A 25,876-nucleotide genomic window follows, 5' to 3' on the forward strand; every position below is an offset into this window, starting at 1 on the left:
TGACCAAAAGATCATGGCAAAGATGATACAGTGCCGCTCCCGGGATTATGTTACGTTATCTAAGACTCCATCTGAGTAGGCTAGACATAGAGGCCCTCCTTGAAGACTTGATGAGGCAAGCAGCCATGTCAGAGAAGCCCATATGGCAAGGAACTGCAGGTGACCTCCAGGAGCTGAGGGCCGCATCCAGCAGACAACCAGCAAGGAGCCAGGGCCTTTGGTCCTACAACAGCAAGGAAGTGAATTCTGCCAACAATCTGAGTGAGCTTGGACCCAGATCCAGCCCCAGCTGAGGCTCCAGATGAGAACACATCCCACTGACTCCTTGACTGTAGCTTTATGAGACCCTCAGAAGAGGATCAAACTATGCCATGCCCGACCCCTGACCCCCAGAAACTGTAAGAAATGCATCTTGTTTAAAGCCACTAAGTTTGTGGCAATTTGTTAGAATTTGTGCAGACATACAACTAATATATCAGTGAAGTATTATTATTTTTACCATTTTACAAACGGGAAACTGAGGTTTGGAGAAGGTGAGTTGCTTGCTAAGGTCACAAACCAGTTAGAGGCACAGCCAGAACTCAAGCCCAGGACTGTCTAATTCCAGACCCCCACTCTTAATCAGCACGCCAGGCTGCCTCCCACGCTCCAGGGAGCCAGCCCATCCTGCACCAGCCCCTGCAGTCCCCTTCATCTGTTTCTTGCCTTTCCTCTTCTTCCTTGTCCTCTCCCTCCTCCTCCAACCTCTTATGCTTCTCCCTAAACTTCCTTTACTCCTTCTCTCCTCTTTCTCCTCCCTTGCCCACCATGGGTAGTTCCTTTGTCACAGTCCCAGCCGTCCCACACCTCTCCCTGCAGGGCCTTCCTTCTGGGTGCATCCCTAACAGAAATAAGTGGGAAATCCACAGCAGCTTCAACCCAGCTGGCCAGGACCTAGATGCCCACACCGCTCTCCACTGGCCCCAACTGAGAGCCTGAGTTCTTCTTTCGAAGAGCCAGGAGCAGACTCCCCGAGGCAGGGCTCCAGGGCTCAGGGACAACGCACCACACATGCTCCAAGCCCACGCCTGCAGCTCAGGGCACAGAACAGGTAAGAACCTCTGACCCCTCTACTCCAGCTCACCTACAGGTCTCTGGCCCCACCTCCCTTAGCAGGAAAGAAAGAGGGACTTCTTTAAAGTTGGAGCAGAGTAAAATATAGATAAGCATTAGTCAAATGAAATGAATGCTTCTAATATTGTTTTAGGCTTGTTCATATGCATCAAGCGTTTACAAAATTGCAGTTTATCACGTGGGGATATTGCAGTTATATATTAGCTGACTGTCTGGTGGCCACTCCAACAGCTCTCTCTGGACCTCGGGTTGCCCTTCATAGGCAAAGTCAGCCTTGCTGACATCTATCTCCTTCCTCTGCCAATGCATCCCTAGACGCTGATAAAAGGCCTTGCCCCCAACAACATATGAATATTTAAATGACAGCTAATTATTCAGCATATAATGATATTATTAGCATCCACTTCATGGCTGGCTGTGAGCCCAGCTAAGTCTTGTCCCACACTAAGGGGAGCCACAGAAAAGCCAAAACCCAGGCAAGCCCCAGGTCTGCTGCATCTGCAGGGGCCCATTATTATTTGGGGGGATGTCAATTCATAAAGGTGATCTCCAGGATCTCGCTCACCTGCTGTCTGCCAAGCCATGTGCTGGGTCTAGGGAGGAGACTTAACTAACATGGTCGCTGCTCACAAAGTGCTCCCAGCATGTGGGAATTCCCAGTCACCCCGCCAAGCACTTCCTGTGAGCATCATTGGATTTGTGAAACAAATTTTTGAAGTCGGGGCTATAATTATCCTCCTTTTCTTAGAAATAAGAAAACCAAAGCTTACAGAGGCGAAGTGGCACGTGCAGGGTCACACCCTCGGTGAAGGAGCTGAGGCTCACATCTGGACAGCCTGCCTCCAGAACCCTCACCCTATTAGCCATGAGCAAAGGTTATACTCCCAGAGCAACAGGAAAACAGGGCTGCAACAGAGACCCATGCAAAAGGCTCTGACACCCGAAAGTGAGGACGAATTCAGATGGAGATGAGGAGGAAGAAGCTTCTAGGAAAAGGGAGCATTGGAGCTGGACCTTGAAGAACGAATAGGCATGAGGCTGGGATGGGTCGGGGGTGGGTAGTGGAGAAGGTACCCCCGACAGAGGGAACAGCACATGGAAATGTTGGAGGAGGAAAAGTGCTTTGAAAATAGTGAGATTCTGGAATAACAATAACACAAGACTTGTCTTGGGTTTGTCATGGGAAGGCAATTGGGGAACAGATCACAGAGAGCAGAGAGAGCAAGCTGAAGAGTTGGGTTTGTCCGGAGAGCACTGGGGAATCGTGTACAGTTGTGGTAGACTGCAAAAATGGTGACAAGCCTTCCCCTCCCCATAAAGAGGTAGGGTCTGTTTCTCCACCCCAGTCCTCGCTTTACAGCTGGGCTTGGCCACGTGACTTGCTTTGGCTCATGGGACGGTAGCAAAGGTGATGCAAGCAGAGGTTTGGAAAGTGCTCCCGTTTGGGGGCTTGCTCTCTTGCTATTCTTGCAACCCAGAGACCACCATGGAAATGAGGCTGAGAGGCCACATGGAGAAGAAATGAGGTGTCACAGCTGAACCCAGCCCCAATTACTGACAGCCTGCCAACAAGCAGAAATGTTAACAAGACCATCCAGGATTGTGCAGCCACCAGCCAACCTGTCAGCAGACACACGGTAGAGCCCAGATCAGCCAAGCTGGCCTAGACCAGAACGACCACCCAGCGGACCGAGAGAATCATAGCTAAATAAAATTGTGGTTGTTTCAGCCATCATGTTTTTGGGTAGTTTGTTAGGCAGCAACAGCTAACTGATACAAGAGTTTAAACAGGGATGACCTGCCCAGAGATTGTTTTAAAAAGATAGCTCTGGCCATGATGTAGAGGATAGCGAAGAAGCTGGAAGCCGGAGCCCTTCCAGGAGGCTGATGTCAGAGTCTCAAGTGGGAAGATGAAAGTCCAATCAAGTCAACGGGATGGAGAGAAGGAGAGTTGTCCCAGTGTCTCCCAGGAAGGCACAATGACGTCAGGGAAGCAGGTCTTAAGGATATTCCTACACACACACAGATACACACACACCCCCAATACCTACACAGGTGGTTACCTTGGGGGCCCCGCACCCAGAGAATCAGTCTCCTCCAGCCTGCATTATTTTCTCTCTGCCTACCTCCACCTCCATCATCTGCCCCACCCCTCCCCTCCCTTAGCCCTCCTGCGCCCGCTCCTTGTCCCCTCCAAGAAGGAATTGCACAAATCACGGAGGCGACAAAGTGGAAACTGTGCCAAGAGCACTGGACAGGGAATCCAGACTCTCACCTGTGCTCCACTTCCAGCTGTGCCTCTGACTGCCGGTGTGACCTGAGGCAAGCCTCTGCCCCTCTTCGGGGCCATTTCCCAAGATGCCTTCTGCTCTGACTCTAGGTTTGTGACCTGGCACTTTGGACTCCCAGGGTTAGGAGCCCTCCTCGGGCCTCACTGCCACACCTTGTCTCATCTGTGCCTGAATTCTCAGGAGAGGGGGAAGACATGCCCACTCACCCACCCCACCCCTACCCGAGTCCTGGTGATGTCATATCATGGGGAGAATGAAAGAGACAGCCACTGACCAAAAGCATCTTCCTCAAAGGCCTATCCCAGAGTCCAGCCCCTCAGAGTCACTGCTCAGGGCCTTCCGGGGGCATGAGCTCACCAGGCTTACCCAGCACAACTGAATCTGGGCAGCAGACTGCTTCATCCATTGGATGAGCAGAATTCTGAAGATAGGGGATCTAAGCAGAGGGGGCAGCACGGTTGGGCAGAAAGAACTCAGGACTTTCTGCAAATGAAAGATCTAAGTGTGAAGCCAGCTCTGTCGTTTAATTGACTTTGTGAACTTAGGCGGCCACTTAACTTCCCAGAACTCCCCTTGCATGAAGTGGTAGCATGGATGGACAATATCCAGCTCCTTGCCTGACCCTCAATAGTTATTTAGCAAATGTTCATTTCTTTCCCCACCTGTCACCTCTGAGCCTCAGTTCTTCATCAATAAAATAGGAGTGTCAATTTCCTCTCCTCAAAATTGTTCTGTGAGTCTAGATAAGACAGCTCTGCAAAGTACTTGGCAGATAATACGCACCATTAACCTTATCTCATTCTCTTTTTTTCCCTAAGATTGGCACCTGAGCTAACATCTGTTGCCAATCTCTTTTTCTTCTTCTTCTTCTTCTTCCCAGAGCCCCCCAGTAGGTCCCTCTGACTCTGCTATGTGGCATGTCGCCTCAGCATGGCTTGATGAGCAGTGCCATGTCCGCACCCAGGATCCAAACCAGTGAAACCCTGGGCTGCCGAAGCGGAGAGTGCGAACTTAACCGCTCAGCCACTGGGCCAGCCCTTTATTTCATTCTTTAAAAGTGAACTCTAGGGGCCGGCCCTGTGGCTGAGTGGTTAAGCTTGCACACTCTGCTGTGGCAGCCCACTGTTTTGTGGGTTCGAGTCCTGGGCGTGGACATAGCACCGCTCATCAGGCCATGCTGAGGCAGCACTCCCCTGCCACAACTAGAAGGACCCGCAACTAGGAATGTACAACTATGTACCGGGGGGGTTTGGGGGAGAAAAAGGAAAAACATTTAAAAAATTTTTTTAAAAAGTGAACTCCAAGAAAAGTTCAAAGAAACGAGGATGCATTTCTGATGTATTGCAATATGCACTGTACCTGGGACGTATTCTGTGAACGATGTTTAATTTGAATCTAATTACACATCTAGGACTAACTTCCAGTTATAAGATAAACAGGGGAAGGAAGAACACATTAAATGACACCAGGAGGAAACAATCAGATAAATTTATCCTCTAGAATTTTCTACAAGAAAACTGGCCTCTACTCTTCAAAAAAATTAATGTGATAAGAAGAAAAAAATGCTAAGAGAACTATTGTAGATTTTAAATGACCAAATGCAAAACATATACCCTGATGGGATTCTAGTTCAAAATTTTTTTTAAAAAACAGCTTTCCCATTTTAGGACAATTGGGAAATATGAACTAGAAATTGACTGATGTTATAGAATTACTGTTAATTTTCTCATGCACAATAATGGTACTGTGGATATGAAGAATTTCCTTATTCTTAGGAGAAGCATGAGAAGTATTTAAGGGTGACCTGTTATGATGTCTACAATCTATCTGCAAATGCTATACCAAAAAGAGAGAGAAGGAGAAAACAGTAAAATGTTAACAAATGCTGAATCTAGATGGAGGATTTATGGGTAATAATTGGACTATTCTTTCAACTTGGCTGTAAGTTTGAAAACTTCCAAAACAAAATGTTGGAGGTGGAAGGAACAAAACCAGACAGTGGGTCCAGAGCCGCAGAAGCAAGCCCAGCCAGCTGCAGGGGCCCTGCCTGGCCCTGTGCGGCCGGGCCATTGGAGAATGAGGGCTGAGTCACTGTTGGAAGTGATCCTTCCGGCTCTGGCTCAAGCTGGGAAGAACAGGAGGGCAAGGGGTTGGGGGCCCAGCTGCGGCCCCATATCCACCACCCGCCTCTTGGAAAGGTCAGCTCCCCAGGCATCAAGGAGGGCCCTGTCCTTGGGGAGGCTAGAGCAAGGAGTCTTCTGTGAAGTTCACCGCTCCCTGGCCAGGAGGTGACCATGGTCACCAGTCCCTGGGGACAGACACGCTTTTGTTCTCATCCATCCAAGCTTCTGGTCCCTTGTGCGAGAGCTGCTGTTGGTTCCCATTTCCAAATGCCCCCGTAGTGACTTCTCCCCAACTCCTTATTTCTGCTGGATGGTGGAGGAGCAATTGTCCGGGCCAGGGGATGTTTGCAGAAACTGGGAGATATTCAGGGATCACAGAGGCTTCCAGACTACATGGGCTGGGCCAGGCAGAACAGAGCTAACAACTTGGGGACATTCAGGGAAGGGGGCCTCCAGAAAACAGGACTGGAGAGCTGCTCATACCCCCAAAGAGAGGGCAGGTGGGGCCTGGATAAGCTCTGAGGGGGACAAAGATTGTCATGGGCTTTAAACCATCCAAGAGGTTGACAGAGGCTCTCACATAGCATGGATCACTGAGGCACTGGCCAGATCTCAGAATCCATGGGAGGGAACTGTGGGACCCACTGAGTCTGGAGTAGGTTCTAGCACCCTCGTCGATCTAAGTGAAGACATACAGAGACTGGATCCATGCAGCAGAGACCTCATGGCAGCTTGGTATTTACTGAGCCCTTCCCAAGTGCCAAGCACTGTGCTAAGCATGGTCCATGCATCACCCCATCCAGCCCTATAGAAGTCTTGCTTAAGCTCCTTAGTTATAGTTGGAAGATGTGGACCATCTTTCTCCTGTGGCTGGGCATAGAGAAGCGAACATTAAAAAAATACTAAGGCAATAAGAAATGATGTCCAGCTCATGGAGCACAGTGAACCAGGACTTGTACTCAAATGAATGGTCACTCCTGTCCACACAGAGGACAATATTTTTCCTCTGAAAACAGCACTAGCTCCAACCCAGCACATGGACAAATGGGCCATCAAAAACTCAAGTGTGGGCCATACAGAAGGTTTTCCAGAGTAGGTCTGATCAAATGTGTTTCCATGAAAAGGGGCTTCTGAGGTTAAATGAGCTTAGGAAACTCCACCAACTACATTCCCCTCTTGGAGAGTCATAAAAGGACCTTAGCACCTTGAAGGCTCTGACAAGTCCTGGAGCAAAGAAGGTTCCCCATCCTGTTTACTTAATGCTTCTCAAAACTTTTTGCCCTCCAAACCCTTTTCCTTACACAATGCTTATTAAAACTCCAGCCATTGTGCATTGGAACACTTTTACGAAATTCTGCCATGGAACCATCATTTCAGCCTGTGGGACAAACCTAGCTTTTGGAAAATCTCATTCACTTAAATTCTTCCCCAAAACATGGGCCAAACTAAAATTCATAAGATGCAGACTTGAAGTCACCCCAAAACCCTGGAAAGGGGAAACATGGAGAAAAGAGCTCTTCCAAGACAGAATCCTGAGCTGGGATGGAGAGAGGAGGTGGGTTATTCTGAGGAATTATTTAGTCATGAGACCAGTTTGTCTCAAAAGATCCTCCCCTTTTTAAATCAAATTCCAGTTCAAGTGGAACAACAAAAATGCTTTTAGGAGCCAGAGTCTAACCAGGGAAACAGAAATCGCCTTAAGAATTTATAACAGGAGGAATTTAATGCAGGGAATTGGTTACGTAGGTGATAGAGAAGATGAAACCCAAGCAGGAAGCAGTGAGGTGACCAGAAGTTTGCAGGAAGCCACTGTCACTTCTAGATTGGGGAGACAAGAAAAAAGAAGAGGTGGTATCCCTGGAGCCCAGGGGCCAGGGCCACCCTGCAGAAATGGAACCCCAGAACGTAGAGGAATTGGAGCCATGGAGGGCAGACAACTTCTGCTACAGAAACCATTGAGGCAGAAAAGGAAAGGGACAGATACCCTGGATTCTCTACTATCCAGGCTCCCACCAATGCCTCCTCCTGGCCCAATCCAGAGGAGCTTGGAAATGCAGGCTGCAGGGCTCAGCTGCCCAGCATGCAGAGTGGGGGAAGATGACAGGAGAAATCTGAGTGCAGACGACATTGGATCGGCTGACTTCCACAATCAACATCTCACCTGACCTCTTGAGCTTCCTGTCCTCCTCCCAAAGGCCTCCTGCAGCCCCAGTCTGACTGCCCCAGGTGCAGACAGGTCACTCCTCTGAGCACAGGCAGAGATGCTGAAGACAGACCCGCGTGAGAGTCATCATGCCCTTGGCAAGCCTTACCGTCCCCTGCCTGCCATCCAGAGCTTGGAGCTCAGTGGAAGTCATGGGCTGGATTTAAAACCCAGCAAGTTCCAGGCAGAGGGCATCTGAAATCTGACCAGACTTGAGCCCAGAATCCCAACTACCCAGGACCAGTCAAGGCCGTGACAAACTTCATCAGTATGAAACATTGTCTCAAATGTTCACCAAACTAATGTGAGCAGTGAAATGCTGAAAAGGGCCTTGCTGGCTGATGTAAGCTGGATTCTCCAGGAAACAGACCCTGAGATGGAATCCAACACCTGCTGGGAGTGAGGAAGCAGAACCGAGCAGAGGGATAACTTGAACTGTGGGGCAGTCTCCACAAAGGCCTCCACCGATCCCACGGAGAGCTCTGGGGTTTAAATCAGAGAAGGCTTGAACTGAGGCCTCTGTACCCTCGCACAGCTAATCATTGGATGCCGGCTGCACCCAAGGAGGAGGCATAATCTTGAGCAACGCAGGTGTCTGCAACCAAGGGCAATTCCTAGAAAGGGACTCGGCTGGGAGCAGCCAACACCCCAGAAACTAGGGGAATGAGTGCCTCCATCCTAAAGAAGGCTCTGAGCACCACACCATAGCATCCACTACCGTTGCACGGGTCCAAAAGAGTTTTCCAGGAAGGGCCCAAGGCTGATGGAGGTGTTTTGGGAGCTAACTTTGCTTTATGTTTTTCTTGTTGTTGTTGTTGTTGTTTTATACATCCTATATATAGTCACACAGCCATAATGACGTTTCGGTCAACAACAGATCACATATATAACAGTGGTCACGTAAGATTAGTACCATGTAGCCTAGGTGGGCAGTAGGCTATACCATCTAGGTTTGTGTAAGTACACTATATTGTTCATACAATGATGAAATCACCTAATGACGCATTTCTCAGAACATCTCCCTGTCGTTAAGCGACACATGACTGTAAATTGAAAGGAGAGAGTGAGGGATACCACATGAGCACCTGAGTCAAAGATTCTCCCAACCATCCATAACACTGGTGATACCTGGAAGTTCATCTTATGCGAAAAAACGAGGCGTCCTGATATGCAGGTTTCTAAGCCAGTTATGTATTGGAAGGGTTGTGCCAAGAAGGCGTGATGTGGGTTTTAGAGCTGCTAGCCAGAAACCCTTCTTTTAAATAGTAGTTAGCCAACAAAACCAGCTGTTTATTGAAGAAACTCCTGGTTTGTTAAAATAAAATCGTGTCAATGGCATCTAGGAAACTGCCGCTCTTTCCTTTCCTTTGGAGGTGAGGGGACAGGCATCCAGCCAGCTCAAGCCAGAGCAAGTATTTTGGTAGAAATTAGCATAATAAGTGGGTCAGGACTTATTGCTGTTATAGACCTAATCAGTCAAGAGACCAGACCTGCCAACCTCCCCTCTTGACTTGTAGCAAAAACTGTCAGGCTTCACCCAGTGCCATGGTTGAATATGAAGGCTCCAGACTATGGCTTTAAGAACACGCAGTTCCTTCCATAAGGATATTTTTCAAGCCAGACAATATCTGGAAATGACATTGTCCTATGAAAACCTAAACTGGTCATGACTCTCCAAACCACACCCCCCACCCCCACAGCCCCATCAGGCCAGCCACAGTCCGAGCACGAGAAAGGAATTCGTACATGGACTAGATCCCCAGGTAAACAGAGAGATGCCACTTCCCAGTTAAACAGGCCACCAGCCGCACAGAGGAGGAAAAGCACCTCATTAGAAATGGAGTTGACGTCGGGGCTATATCTGAAATTTGAACTTTTCAGCCTAAGCCTGGGAATTCTTGGCTGTTAGCATTCAAAGAAGTGACCCTCCTGGTGCCGAGGGGTGAGACTTGATTGTCAAGCAACACAGAGAGGAGACACAATAGAAGGAAAGGCTCCTGCTTCTTCCAACCCCTTTACTGAGCACCTGCCATGTGCCGGCACTCAGAGTATGAGGGTGAGCCGAGACACGGCCGTTCCCTCACAAAGCTCACAACCAGCGCAACAGAGACTGGAAAAGCTCACAACACAAACGGAGGTGGAACGACAGCTGTGTAAACGCTTCGAAAAGGAGCACCAGTGGCTCTGAGAGCGTCCAATAGCAGGCCTGACCGAGCCTAGGGAGTCAGGGACCAGGACAGACAGATGCCCATTACCTGAGGGCTTCCGCATTTATTTTCCTATTTGCATGCATCATATATGTTTGTATATGTATTTATATAAATATACATATATTCACTATGCATAGATGCCTGAGTGAACCATGTAGTAAATTGTGTGTTTCTCTCATTCCACAGCAGATTGTGTGGTCTCAGTAAGTCCTGTTGTTGACTTTATAAATAGCTTCATATATAGCAAGCCCCTTCAATGATTGTGTGCGATCACTGGTGTCCAGAGCGAGCAGAGCAGGTAAGAGCCCCCATCTAGAACATGACCTTAGCCAGGGAGCATCCTATCCAGGTGCACCATATGTTACACCTGCTTTGGAGAGCGTGTATGCACAAGGATGTGCCTGCAGGCCTGTGGGAGGCCACCAAGGTGTGCAGGGTCTCAGTGTGCCTCACTGTGTGTGTATGCATGCACATGTGCGTGCATACATATGCATACGTGTGTCATGTGGGCTCGCCTGTGTGTGTGTGGATGCTCTGTGCTCTGCCGAGGAGGGGAGCGGAGGGGAGCACCTCATTTTCCTGGGTTGGCAGGTTTGTGGCTCAGTGCCTCTGGGAGTCGGGCGCTCACTGCACGTCCTGGTGTTCCTTACAGCCGTTTTGCCTGCAGCGGTCACACAGTTGAAAAATCTGGGTCCATGTGACTGCTCAGAGTGTCTGCAAAGGCAAAGGAGTAGGATCCATGGCCATTTTGCAATTCCTGCTCATTAGACATGTCTGGGGCCTTGCGAGTGAGCTCCGAGGATAAATAAGTATAAATATTATATTTGCCTCCAGGTTATCTTTAAAAATGTATCTCCCTCTCCCTCTCCCTTCCCCCCTCAGCCCCCAGCAACAACTGTCAGTGCCTCCTGAAAACTCCTGGGTATCGGAAGTGCCACACTGAGAGTCTAGGGTCTGTGCAAGTTGTTCGCTTCCCCTAGGCTGGCCCCCATCACCCAGTCCGAGGGGTGGGCAGAGGCAGCAGGGCACCGAGTAAGCTTCTTGGTGTCCCCCTGGGTGGGAAGGAAGGGCGTGAATGTCCCCTATGTGCTGGGAGCCTGAGCTACCAAGAAACACCACACACAGAGATGACAAGGGGCTTCTTCCTCAGCAGCTGTGCCCGGCCAGCATGGCCAGGGTCACAAAGGAACTAGGTTCAGAGCCAAGGACTCTGTGTGCCAACCCTCAGCTGGCAAGATGCCATCCCCTACATCAGGGAAGAGGAAGTCCAGGCACTTCCAACTCTGGGGTCATTCAGTTTTAAGAAAGCGAAACCTACTCCGATAACTTAAGGAAAAGGGGGGATGTGAGGGAAGCATATGGGGATTCTGTGCTTGCCCCCCGGGATCTACTGAATCAGCAGTGTTGACATGGGTGGAATTCAGGAAGTGGTATTTTTAGAAAGCTGCCATGTGACTCTGGTGCTCAGCCGGAGTTGAGGGCCACTGGCGTGAAGTGAGAAGAGAATGGAGCGCAGAGCCCTGCTCGTCAAGCTTTGCACGGCTGTGAGCATCAGGGTTGCCTGTGGCAGAGAGCCTTCTGTGACTCCCTCCCTCCCCTCTGGGGTTTCACAAAGTGTCCGCTCTCTCCGCCCATCACAGCCTTTCAGTGGTCTAAAGACAAAGAGAGTCTCCTGCATGGATCTTCTCCAGACAGAGCTGCCTCAGCCCTGCCTCATGGGACGATATTTCCTACCCTTCCACTGACCCCAGCGCCCAGCCAGTGTCCTCCAAGTGAGCCCCGTGTGCCACTGTCACCCAAAATACAAGACACAGGGGGATCTGCTCAGTGTCCAGCCACAATAGCTGGTCATGGGCTGCCCCAGCTATCTTGGGAGACGTCCTCCCTCCCTCCTGTCTACCCTGGACTCAGGCAAAGAGACTTTCTTGGACTCTGTGTATAGGAATGTATTGCACCACCCTAACAACATGAAAAATGTCCCCCCCGTGTTGCATAACAATAATAGCTACCATTTGTTTAATACTTCCTGTGTATCAGGTATTCAGCGATTGCTTTACACCCATGATCTTATCTAATCTTTACTGTGGTAAGGTAGCATTATTATCATCCTTTGCAGATAAGGAAACGGAGGCCCAGAGTGGTTGGATAACCATCCCTAAGTTCACACAGCTGGGAAGAAGTAAAGATAGGCTTTGAATCCAAGCTTTTCTCTTGACCACAGCTCTATACTGCCCATAGACTCTTCATAAAGTGACAGTCCAACTGCCTGTGCAGAGCCCTCTCAGTGACACCATGGGGTTGGGAGCTTCGAAGTCTCCACATGGAGATCAGGGCTTCTCCAGAATCCTGTGATGAGATGAAGCATCCCGACTTACTGGAACACGACTGGTCTACACCTATTACCTACACCCGGAATTCTGAAGCCATATCTGGGTTTAGTGGGAAGGAAGGCCGTAGTTATCTGGCAATGACCACTGTGGCTTCAGGAAGACATAAGAGGAGCAAGCATGCCAGGTAACACCATGATTAAGACTCAGGTCTCCTGAGTGCAAGTCCACTGCCCAGCAGGCGCAAGCATTCTAGTCAATTATGAAACATTCTAGAAAATTCTATTCTTGAAAATTGTGAAACAAAAGTATCTCAAGGTATCTCAGTGATTGTCTTAGGCATAATACATTTGGTTGTCAAGACTAGAAACCCACTCAAGTTAGCTTAAGTAAAGGAGAATTGGCTGTCAGGATATGACAGACGATCTCACAGACCCTCAAGGACAGGAAGCAGTGCCTCCAGCCCGGAGCCCCAGAAGAGGAATTGTAGCTTCAGGGACAGAGGCCATTCTCTTTGCCTCTTAAAGACATACGTGGCAGAAACGATTGGCTGCCCACACAATAGCTGTTCCCCCCACTTCTTCCTCACCAGCAGAACACAGAGTTTGTTCAGAAATCAGGCAGTATTGCCTCCAGCCCAAGGAACGCATCATGACTGGTCTGAACCAGTCTTGATAATCCTATTCCCCTTTGCCGGTGGTTGACATATCCCAGCCCTGGGCAGTGACATAGAAGGAAAAGTCTGCAGGGAGCTCAATGAAAGAAAAAGACAAGAGGTGAAGCTTATCCATTCCTTCCCACCTTAGATGTGGCCATGTGACCTTGTTGCCACGTGGTTGGTCCAGATTGGTCAGGTGTTTACCCCTGGTCCAGTCATCCATGAGCAGGTGTGGATCAGCTGCTGCAGCCGTCTTGCCAGGACAAAGGAGGCATCACCCACATTCTGAGGGTCCCCCAGTGAAAAGCTGGAAGGAAACGAGATTTCTGAGCCACCAGCTGCATGGTCCCTGTTTTGCCTCACTGTCTTGTGTCCCTGTTCAGTGAGAGAATAAATGGGCATATGGTATAAACTTTTTTTAGTTGGATGTTCTGCTTCTTGACACTAAACCACCCTCCGTAATGTCTTTCATCCTCTCCACAACTCAATGTCCTCATCTGTAAAATGTGGGTAGTAATAGAATTGTTCTGAAGATTAAAGGATACAGTGCTCGTAAAACACTTAGAACGGCACCTTGCACAATTGTTAGCAATCCTTACTGTTGGAAATCACTATTATTTGTGCTAGCTTGTCTCCAAGATGGCCACCACCAAGTTGTTACATCCCTTTACCACTGGCGTTTCTCCATCTAGAGGTAAAGGCTATGCCTCCTGCCCCTTGAATCTAGGCTGGCCTGTGACTGCTTGGAGCAATAGACTAGGGTAGGAGCAATACTGTGCCAGTTCAAGGTCTGGCCTTTAAGAAGACTGGCAGTGATTGCTTCCCTTCTCTTCAGACACTTGCTCTTAAGACAGCCCACTGAGTACCCAGCCGCCACGCAATGAGAAGACCAAGCCACATGAAGAAGCCACCTGCAAGAAACAGCCCTGGCAGAGCTCCCAGCCTATAGCCAGCGTCAACTGCTCGCCAATGCGGGCACCATCATGGACATGCAGCCTAGTTGAGCTTTGAGATGACACCAGCCCCAGCCATACTCTGATTAGAACCGCATGAGAGACCCGCCAGTGAGAACCACCTAGCCAAGTCCAGTCAACCCCCAGAACCACGAGAGATAATAATAAATTGTTTTAAGCCACTAAGTTTTGGGCTGGTCTGTTACACAACAGTAGGTGACCAAAACACTATTCATTTACAGTCATATGTCATTTAACAATAGGGTCATGTTATCAAAAATGCATCATTAGGCAATTTCATTTTGATGTGAACATCATGGAGTGTACTTAGACACCTAGATGGCATAGCGTCCTACACACCTAGGCTGTATGGTACTAACCTTATGGAACCATCATTGCATGTGTGGTCCATCATTGACTGAAGTGTCGTTATGCAGTGCATGACTGTAATGATTATGTGTGCTTCTCTGTGCTTCCCTGGAACTCTGACTTGCTTGGGAATGGAGTGTGTCCAAGAGCAAGTGGGCAAGCTAGAGCATCCACCTCTGGCCCCAACTCTACATGCCTTTTCAGTTCCAGTGCCCAAGTAGTACCATCTTCCTGATTTAGTCCCTGTGTCTCAGTTCCAAATGCCTAGCAGAAAGAATCTGATTGGTCAGGTTGAGTTAGGTATTCACCCCTGATAAAATCATTTGTGATCAAGAATGAAGGTCACACGCTGCCTAGTACTGTATGGGACTAGAGGGCAAAATTCCCTAAGAAAGTCTGTGGGGATGGAGGAAACAATGGGTGTCTCTTGTAAGGTGTCTCTCAGCTCACTTCTTCTAAGTTGGCTTTTTTCTCAAGCTCCACATGATTGCAAGATGGCTGCAGCAGCTCCAGCTACTACATCCTCTTGAGTTCAAGTGCAGTGAAAGAGAACCAGACTCTTCTGGCCGCTCCTCCAAAAGCCCTGAACCAATTTGCAATCAAAGGCAAGAAATACTTTAATCGGGCAGGCCTGGATCATAGACTCCACACGTGGAATCTAGAGCTATTTCCAAAAGAAGGGTGAATGGATGTTGGGGTGGAGTGTGTATGTGTGTGTGAGTGTGTGTGTGTGTGTGTTTAGGGGTTGGAGGAAATAAATAATAAATCTCCACCATACTCACCAAATACCAACAGAGATCCCCAGGAACCTCAAGAGGGAGAAGGGGGTATACTGAGCAACAGACATTGTGTTCCAGTCACTGGAAGGCACGCCTTCTTTGTATACAAGAGTTGGTCATCTCCTTCATCTCTTAGTCTTAGGCACATTCCACCAGTCTGAGTCTTCTCTTCTCCAGGCCATAAGTTCTGGCCGCTTCTACCCTTCCTCGTGGACCCCTGTCACACTGGGCCATGGTTGCCAGGCCAGCATCCTGCCCCAACAAGAGGCAGCTGCCAGCTATGCTGCCTGGACACCTCTTCAACACTAATTATAGCAACAGTAATAACTTTTCTAGAAATCCACACTGTCCTGTCAGGGTCATTTGGGGGCGGGGGGGAGAGGGGGGAGAAGTCCCTGCTTTCCCAGGCCCTACCTTATCCTCTACTTCTGGCTATTTCTCTTTCCCTCAAGGTCCTACTTCTACCTAGAACAGGTTGTAACTGCCCTCCAATGTGGTTGGAAGACTTGTCTCCTTAGACTGACAAACATGTTGCAGGAAGAAAACAGGCATCCCCAGCCCCAGGATGACTCTGGCTGGTGGGAAGCAGCCATTTTGGATGGAGTAGGGAGAAGTGGGCATCAGAAACCCCAAACTCTGTATTGGCCTCAGAGCCACTCATCAGAGGCCGGCACTTCCTTCCTTGCTGGCCCAGGGCCGGGGCAGTGAGTGGCTTATTTCTGCTGCATTACAGTTTGAGTCCATATGCAAACCAGAGGGCCATGTCTATAAATAAGATGTTATAGTTAAATCAATATTGATTATTAGGAGTTAGTGTTATATTTAAAGCCATAAAACTGAATAAATATTATGGCAAAGTGTCCTAAATTTCATGGGCAAATCATTGAGCTAGGCAGAGACATGCCTTGGATTGATGGAGCTGTGATCCTGTTTTTCCACCCACTAAAAGGGACTGTCAAGCAGATGGCTGTCCCCAATAGGGGCAAGAGAAAGGCAATTTGGGGACAGTGGAGATGTTCTCCAACCCATTTCTCAGCCACATTCTTGACTCTATTCAGACCTTGCTATGTGTCACTCGGTAAATGCCCAGCTGATTCTCATGACCAGTAGTAAAAGGGTAGCTTATTCATAATAATGACAATTGTACTCACCAAGTTTATTTTTCTAAGAAAAGCTTTCTTTTGGTTAAAAAGTGTTTCAGGTTTATTATAGAAATGATAGAAAAGGCATGATAACAAAAAGAAGAAAATAAAATCAACCCAGAACCCTACTCCCCAGAGATAATCACTGTTAACATTTTGGTATATCTCCTTCTAGTCATTTTTCTGCATGTGTGCGTGTGTGTGTGTGTGTGTGTGTAAATTTTTCAATAGGATTGGAACAGCCAGACTGTTTTGCATTCTAGACAGATTCTTTTCTATTGTATGTATTAAAATTTATTTAATCAATCCCTCATTACTATATATTTACAGATCTTCCTCAACTTACGATGGGGTTATGTCCTGATAAACCCATTTTAAGTCGAAAATACTAAGTTGAAAATGCATTTACTACATCTGACCTATTGAACATCAATAGCTTAGCCCAGCCTACCTTAAACGTGCTCAGAACACTTACCTTAGCCTACAGTTGGTCAAAATAATCTAACACAAAGCCTATTTTATGATAAAGTGTTGACTATCTCCTGTAATCTATTGAATACTGTACTGAAAGTGAAGACAGAATGGCTGGGGACAGATGGATGTAAGTATCGGTCGTTTACCCTCGTGATCATGCGGCTGACTGGGAGCTGTGGCTCACTGCCACTGCCCAGCATCCTGAGAGAGCACCGTACCACATGTCCTAACCCGGGAAAAGGTCAAAACTCAGAATTTGACGTACACTTTCCACTGAACGGTCTCACTTTTGCACCATCATAAAGTCAAAAAATCGTGAGTTGAGACATCGTAAGTTGGGGACCTTCTGTAGATTGTCTCCAATACCAATTAAATTACTTTTTGGTTTCATTAACTCGCTTTATAAGTAGAACTCAAATGTGCTTCTCTTGAGGAAATAAGCCTTTATTTTTCCCGTTGACTAAGAGGAACAAAGCCTGAGACCAGAACAAAGTGCCGTGTCCAGTAGAACATGGGAAGTCACCGTGCTTCCGCTGGTGGCATGGAGCAGAGGGAGATGCACGAGGTGACGGGCTCCAGTGGACACAGAGGTCAGTAAGACCTCCTCCATCAGTCTCTGCCACACAGCTCCTCGCCTGGCAGACCCTGGAGCCTTCTCGAGGCCCTCCCCTGCCCCACCACAGAACTGCTCAGTCTGGAGAGTCTGGGGCTGTCCTCCTCCTGGTGAGCACCGGCTGGAAATAGTCATCATTGCGTAAAGTCACGGCAAGGACTGGGTGGAAACATGACCTAAAGTCGGCCAGTCAGTCACTGTCTCCCAGGACACTGAATCTTGATAAAGTGCCACAAGGATCACGGGGCCATTTGGAGGTTAATTTCAACAGTGGCAGAAACAGCCACGGTACTGGCAGCTGTGTCCTCTCCCACCTGCTCCTGCCGAGAACCAGTTTCTCAGCATCCTGCTTCCTGAATCCCGGGCTTTCTCAGCCTCCTCCATTCCCGCCTTCCCCAGGCCTGGTCTCCCAGCCTCCTGTTGGTTAGTTATGCCGAGTTAGTTCCGTTGCTTGCACACAAGAATCCGAACTGAAACCTGCTTTGTCCCCACTCCACTCACTCATCCGTCAAGGCTCAGGGTAAATGTCACCTCCTCACTGAAGACTTCCCCAGATGCACTAAAGGCACTCAATTTCATCTTTCTGCTTCACTTCCACAGCCCTTTGCTCCTAACTGTTACAGCACATATTTTATGCCACCTGGTATGATAGGTAATTTTAACACGACACAGAGCCGGATTGTGTCTTACACCATAATCATAGGAGCTTGTCGAATGAATAAATAAACAAACATGCATATCTATGAGAATAGGAATAACATACTTTGTGTTCGACCATCAACTGACTAACCGATGTTAACAGAGACCCTGGATATTGTTCACTATTTAGTTCAAATGAAAAGCATTTCTGGGGCCAGACCGGTGGCATAGTGGTTAAGTTCGCATACTCTGCTCCAGCAGCCCAGGGTTTGCGAGTTCAGATCCTGGGCATGGACCTACACACCACTCATCAAGCCATGCTGAGGCAGTGTCCCACACAGAAGAACTAGAAGGACTTACAACTAGGATATACAACTATGCTTTGGGGGGGAAAAAAAAGTGGGAGATTGGCAATAGATGTTGGCTCAGGGCCAATCTTCCTCACCCCTGCCCCAAAAAAAGAAAGAAAGCAAAGAAAAGCATTTCCATTTCTGCAACTGTGAACAGTGAAGTAGTCCTGGTCGGTTGGGAACACATGGACATTAAGTTGTAGGTGTTTCCCAGTGCTTTTTACTTGCATTCAGCCGTCGTTGGTGCCCTGGCCATTGTTAGACCCAAGGGTACCTCAGGTCCCTCTGTGGTTCTCTGTCCAGCATCACAGACCAGCCACCCGCGGCCCAACGCCTCCCGCAGCTTTGTTTGGCCCACACTGGTTTTTTTTTTTTTAATTGATTAGTTGCCAACATTTAAAATTCAGGAGATTACATATGAAATTCCAGATTTCTGACTTTTTTTGAAAATTCAGAAGGTCCAGCAACACCAGTGTCAACTGCCTCCATGTCAACAGCCTGCTGGAGTGAAGCAGTGGCTAGCCCACCCTACCCTTTGTACGGGACGTGAACTCCCCGCAGTCCCCACAAAGCCCACCTCAGTTATTACCTGCCTGGTCCCTGAAGACATGACTACTCCTGGGCTCTGCTCCCCGAGGTTGGTCATTAGAGGTGGGAAGATGGCAGGATGGGGGTTACAGAGGGCGAGGTCCTCCTGTTGAGTTGGAGTCTCCAGCATGTCACGGTCAGTCATAGTCAGGAGAAGATTCTATCCTCCTCCTTTCCATCCTCACCTTCCCCCAGGGAGGACTCGCCTGCTTCTGTGAAACTGAAACCAAGCTCCTCTTTCGTCCTTTAGCCTCCGGAGGCACAAGTCTGTCCTTCCCAACAGGCCAGAGAAGGGAATTCTGACCCCCAGGGTCTCCAAAGTCCAAAAGGGCACCGGTTCAGGCCAGCCTTCCCGTTCTGCCACATTGTGACATAAACCGCAGCCTAGCGGGCACCACAGGACGGCTCAGCCTTCAAGGCCGTGAGAGGAACATCTCCCACCACCTGCCTGGAAAAGACAGGGCGACAGGGATGAGGGCTGACGGCTTTCAGGACAGAGCACGGCTGGGGTGGAAGGATGGGAATAAGCCTGGCTGGGCTTAAGCCCCTCCTCGTAGCTCAGTTCATGATCAAGGTTCACCCACTTGGCTCAGCCCCAGGCCAGGCTGCCCCTATGCAAGACGAGTTGCACCCCCAGCCTCTCTCTGAGCCGGCGTTGTCAGAGCAGGGGGGCTGGGAGGAGATGGAATTCTTGTCCAGGGGCATCTCTTTCCTCTGCGACAGAGGCACAGAGAGGCAGGAGGGGTGAGGTCCCGAGGAGACATCCTTGCTTCCTCTTTCTCTCACCCTCTACATCCAATCCGCTAGCAAGCCTGATGGCTCTGCCTCTGAAACAAACCTTGACTCCAACACTTCTCTTCACCAGTGCTACCACCCTCCTCCCAGCCACACGATTGCACTGGCCTCCTAACCATCTCCCCATCTTCACACTTGACCTCATGCAACCCGTTCTCAACACAGCAGCCAGCGTGAGCTTTCTAAACTCTAAATCAGATCTCATTTGCTTAAAACTCTCCCAAAGGCCTCTCATCACCCTTAGAATAAAATCTAAATTCTCTCCCACGGCCTAGTATGCTATGGCCCTTGCCTGCCTCTGCAAATGCCTTTCCTTTTGGTCTTCCCCAAATTCCCCACACTCCAGCTACAATGGCCTTTTTTGTTCCCTGAAGCTGGTGAGTCCTATTCCCATCCCAGGGGCTCCAGCCTTTGCTTGGAATGCTCACACATCTTTGTGTGGCTGCTCCTTCTCATCATCCGGGTCTCAGCTCACATGTCACCTCCTCAGAGAGTCCTTCCTGACCCCCAGTCTAAAGGAATCCACTTCTGGTCACCTTCGTGCACGTCACCCAATTTGATTTTCTTCACAGGACTAAAATATCTGAAATTATCTTTTTTTTTTTTTAGGAAGATTAGCCCTGAGATAACTACTGCCAATCCTCCTCTTTTTGCTGAGGAAGACTGGTCCTGAGCTAACGTCCGTGCCCATCTTCCACTACTTTATATGTGGGACGCCTACCACAGCATGGCTTGCAAAGCAGTGCCATGTCCACACCTGGGATCCGAACCAGAGAACCCCGGGCCACCAAAGCAGAACGTGCACACTTAACCGCTGTGCCACCGGGCCGGCCCCTGAAATTATCTTTTTTAAGTATGTGTTTTCTTTTCTATTGAGGGCCTCCCACTGCTTAGAATCTGAGTCCAAGAGCTAAGCCAGTGTCTGGCTTGTTTGATACTGTTTCCGCCAGTGAGCAGCACATAGTGATACATAATAAATTATTGTTGAATTAATTAACTGGTTAATTATCCAGGTGAGAGCTGATAGGGGCGTAAAGTAAGGCGGTTGCATCGAGAGGGAAATAGAGAGAATAAATGTGTGAGGTATTTAAGAACCAGAATCAACAAGGCTGATTCTAAATAAGAGATGAGACAGGAGAAGCCTCAGGCTCCAACAGCTTTGTGGGTGGTGAAATAATTCGAAAATATTGGTAATTTATGGGGAGGAGCAGGTACGGAGGGGACAATAATGAGTTCAGCATTGGGAGGTTGATTTTGAAGTACCTGAGGGACTAGCAGGTAACGTCCAGTTGTGCACACATTTTGGAGTCCAAGCAGGAGATTCAGGCAGCTGGTTGAGATCTGGGGGAATAGATGGTAGGTAGCCAGAGCTCTGGCTTGACCTTGAGTGCCATAAGAGGAGGACCTAGGATGCAAACCCAGGCAACTCAAAATTTAACATGGCGGACAAAGCAGAAGCAGAAAAGGATCCTGAGAAGAGTGTTTGGAGAGGTAGAAGAGCCAGGAGGGTGTTGCCAGGGAGAAACAGTTCAAGGAGAAAGGGAGTGGCCATCAGTTTCAAAGGCAAGAGAGATCCTAAAGATAGTGACCTTGCAATTTGGGGCTCATTAAAGGCGTCCTTAAATCACTCAGCAGTGGGCTCTGGAGGGACCTAGATTGGAGTGGGTTGAGGAGTGAACAAGAGGGAAGTACGTGGAGACAATGATCAAGTAGAAAATCTTCCAGTCCATCTGGCTTCCAGTGAAAGGTCAAAGATATGGTAGCAGCCAAGGAGGACAAAGGATCAAAGAATGACTTTTAATTGGAAAAGACTGGCATATTTGTAGCCCAAACCTTTGAGTGTATGTGAGTCTGTAAGCTCATTCCCAAACGGCTGCTAACGACCATGCAGATCACTGAATGCAGTGCGTTCCAGGTACACAGCAGGGTTTGTGGTATGAATGAATGTTGAAATTACCCAAGAAAAGAAGGCCTTGAGCCAGGTACCAAATTCCTCCACCAACATGGGAGGGTAAAAGGAGCAGATGACTGTGAGAAAGAAGTAATGAGTGATGTCGTGGACAATACAACCTCAAAGTTTTGACGGGGCGGTGCATGGGGAGGGGGTGATGCAGGCCTCTGCTTTAATGGTCTTTGAATTCCCTTGCCTGGCTCTAACAAACAGAAACTGAGCAGAATAATGTAATAATAACAACAAAAAGACATGTCCCTGGAACTCTAATCTGGATTCTACTTTCAGCTTTATCACCAACTATGTGACCCCTCTTCAGGCCTCAGTTTCCCCATCTGCAGTTTAGGGACAGTGATCTCTGAAGCCAGTCTGCCTAGATTTAAATCCCAGCTCTGCTATTTTTCTACCTGTGTGACTTCGGGTGAGTTATTTAACTTTTCTGTGCCCTGTTTCTTCATTTTTAAAACAGAGTTAATAATTGGCCTACCTCCCAGAGTTGTTGTGATGAAATGAAGATTAACATATATAATGTCCTTAAGATAGTGCCAGGGACATAAAAGAGCACTGTGTAGGCCTTGGCTAATGTTATTATCATGCAGCCACTCAGTCCAGGAGAGACCGCCAAGTGGGTGGGTAAAGCATGCTGGTCTCATCTAGAAGGGCAGGAGAGAGAAGATTCTAGAACAGGGGCAGGCAAACTTATTCTGTAAAGAATCAGATAGTAAATACCTTAAGCTTTGTGGTCTGTCTGGTCTCTGTCCCAACTACTCAGCTCTGCCATTGTCGTGGAAAACAGCCATGGACAACATATAAACAAATGGATGTGACTGTTTTCTAATAAAACTTTATTTACAAAAATCGGCCGTGGGCCACATTTACAGATCCCTGTTCTCAAACAAGGGACCCTGGAAAGAGAGCTGATGGGTTTTCCTCTCTGATGGGTAGAACTAAGAGATCTGATACCTGCAGACCCAGGCTAGAGGTCTGACCGCTCCTGGTTGCAAACTCACCAAGAAAGTAAAACTCCCAACTCACAGGACAAGCAAATAATAAACGAGTTTTGAAAATAATTAAAATTGAAAATTGATTGTCTGGGCCAGAGCAGATTTATGCAAAGGGCCCCTGCTCCACAGGGAGTGGAAGGAGGGTTTCCAAGCTCTGTGTTGAACAAGCTAAGCATTTTTTCAGATTATTCCCAGCATAATATGCCAAAGGGAATAGGCTCCATTTATTATTTCCTTAAAAAAATCAATGGGCTGAAACATTCCCTCTAGACCTATAATATTTATTTCAATGTTCTGTCAATAAATATAACAAGGTTAGCTTTCTATCAGTTTAGTTGGAAGAATCATTTGAGGGAAGTTCTATTTGTTAAGCTCGATTACAGAAAGCAATCAATAGGGGAAAATTCCCCGGTCACTATAGGCAAGAAATATAGAGCTCAGAGGAGCCATCCCACGGAGGAGATTGATGGGCCTGCCCCGTAATCCCTCCCTCCTTCCCCCAGAAGTAGGAGATGTGGGTGCAATGTTCAGTTACCGAGCGTCAGTCTGGGGCAGTCCTCATCTGGTGCTGATAGGGAAACTGAGGCCCAGAGAGAGAAAAGGAATTATTCAGAATCGTGGAGTAACAGAATCGGAACTAAAGTCTAGGTATTCTGATCTCAGATTTCTCCCAGGTCTTGAGTTGTTTGGTTGGCTTTGGTTGGACAGTGGGATACAGAGACCCATGGAGAAAGAACGTTTTCTCTTTCACGTGAATTCAACTTCATGGAATAAGGCTTTCTGAAAGACAGGTAAAGGTAGGAGAGCTCAGAAGGATCTGGAAGGGACAGAGCACAAATACGCCCTGTATGAGTTGGGAATTCCCAGGAATTTGGAAATTTAGGAAAAATGTTTCACCATTTTACCCTCACCCTCCAACACACACACACACACACACACACACACACACACACACATCCCTGGCTGAGTTGGCCAGTATGTCTTCTCTCCTAGAACTTGACTCTCACCTTTTGGCATTGCTGCTGGGCTTGGCTGGCTGGACCCACTCAACTATACCTAAGCCTTCCATGAGATGAGTCATGGGAAACATGGATTTGGGGTCAGAAGACTTGACAGGTTGGCTCATCTTCACCATATTCTTGGCTGGGTGAAGTCATTTCCGCCTCTCCAAGCTTCTCTTTCCCATTTGTAAAATGAATAATAATGACATCACCTTACTCATGAGGTAGAAGGAATATAAGGAATAGATGATATTGCCAGACAAATAAAAATAATTATTAGTATTATTGATTGTTGAATTATTAGTAGCATTTACTGAATGTTTCCTATATGCCAAACATTGAACTGATACATTTCAGTCTCACAACAACACTCTGAGGTAGATAACTTGAATACCTTCATGTTACAAATGTGGAAAATAAGGTCTGGAGGTTAAACTGCTTGCGCAAGGTCACAAAGCCAGGAAATGGTGGACTGAAGATTTGAACTCAAGTTGTCCAACTCCAAAGGCTGTGCTTTTAACTTGTATAATCAGGATTATAGTAGGTCCTGATCCAGAAGGAGGAAGTTGCCTTCTCCACCCCACCCCATCCCCCAGTCACCACCTCACGCAGGAAAGCTGGGTCCCAGGATGTGTGTGGGTCTTTGTCTCCCACCTTTAGGTCTTCATCACCTTGAATATCCAAACAAGGCTTCAGCGAGTCGAGTGCTTAGTGGAGACTGGCCAAAGCCATGCCTCATCAGTAAAGGTCTTGAACTTTAGCTAACTTAGTCCTTCACTTAGGAACTAAATTATCCCAAACAGAAAGTAACCACAACTGTCCTGAACCTTCACTGAGGTTGGATATTGCCAGAGGAATTGGAGGAGAAGAATTTAACTAATGTGGTTGTACAAATATTGATTGAGTTCTTAACATGCCAGGCATTATCTTAGACACTAGAAATGCAAATACATTCAACACCCTGCTGAACGTTGCTACCTGGATGTTTCCCAGTGTATCTAACACCGAATTCAATATCCCACCAACCAGGCACCCAGGCCAGAAACCTGGGAATCGTCAGACTCCGCCCCACCTCTCACCTGGCCTAGCACACATTTACTGCCCCTGAGTACAAAGACAGTCACAATATGTTAACTTGGAGCCCCCAGAAGACTGATGACAGGAAATCCAGTCTTCTGAAAAGTTTTCTTCCACCCTACTTCTTGGCACCTCCCCTACCAAGTATTTCTGGAAATCCTAAGGGCTGCCATCGTGTTCCCACAAATCAGTCCTGACTCCTGCTCATCACAGGCATAATCAGCCAAACACCACGGCCTTGGACCCAAGAGTTTTGCAAGGTATCAACTGAGTGGCTCCAACAGAACTGGAACTCAAGAGTCTGCGCTCTGAAGAGAGGAGAATGGTCTCTCTGTGTTATGCTAAGCTAGAAAGGTCCCATAACAGGGTTCTAGAGCATCATATTGCTTCGATATTCAATGATAAAGCTCTTTGATTCACACCTATAGTCCTTTCCTTCCAGAAAATGGCTGCCAACAAGAGACAGGTCTTGTCCTAAAGCATCTAACTGACCTTAAGAGGACAATGGGTATACAGAAAAACATGTGTGCATACACTGAGGCAAAGCTCTGAATGGATTGATCTGAAACAGATAAAGGGAACTCTTGTCTTACTGATTCTGTTCATTAAATATCTCGAGGCATCTGCTTCTCTCTCCATCTCTACCACCACTAACATATGAGTCCCAACCACTACCATCTCTTGTCTGGACTATTATAATTGCCTCCTAACTAGAATCCCTAAGTCCACTCTGGACCCTCCAACCTCTTCTCCTCATAGCCACAAGAGTCATCTCTTTAAAATGCAAATCTGATCACATACCACCCTCGCTTAAAACCCTTCAATGGGTTCCATTGCCTATAGGACAAAATTGTAAATCCTACTGCTTTACTCTGTTTTTTCAAAAGCAGACCCTGAGACATGGACTTGGAGCAGGAGATAGTCCCAAGGAGCACAAGTAAAGTAGGAAAAGGGGAAAGTTCACAGGGAAGAAGAAAAGTTCTAGACTTATTCGTTGTGTAGCAGCAACTCTAGCCCCTTCCGTGTATGCTGGCCTTCTAGCATGAGGAATCCCAAACAACTAGCTGGCGATCTTTGTTTTGGGGTCAGTGGAATCCTTATTGTTTCCCCTGGTGGAAGTACCTCACCCCCTAGGGACCAAGACCTCTAGTCCCACAGAACTTTAAGATTCTAGGACAGAAAGCACAAGTTTCCCCAAGTTGGTCCCTGGAAAGGA

General features: G+C 47.9%; 1 long non-coding RNA gene across 6 annotated transcripts in view; it reads right to left on the reverse strand.

Moving 5' to 3' along the window:
* Positions 1-25,876, reverse strand: part of LOC103549512 (uncharacterized) — a 175,807-nt gene that overhangs the window by 50,852 nt on the left and 99,079 nt on the right. The window contains exon 1 of one of the 6 annotated variants that reach the window (XR_011537460.1): positions 13,069-13,232. The exons of the other annotated variants lie outside the window; for them this stretch is intronic. This is a non-coding gene — a long non-coding RNA (uncharacterized lncRNA). Of the gene's footprint in view, positions 1-13,068; positions 13,233-25,876 lie in introns of those variants that run through there. 6 annotated transcript variants of the gene reach the window in all.

Source organism: Equus przewalskii, chromosome 2, assembly GCF_037783145.1.
Source record: "Equus przewalskii isolate Varuska chromosome 2, EquPr2, whole genome shotgun sequence".
Classification (NCBI taxonomy): domain Eukaryota; kingdom Metazoa; phylum Chordata; class Mammalia; order Perissodactyla; family Equidae; genus Equus; species Equus przewalskii.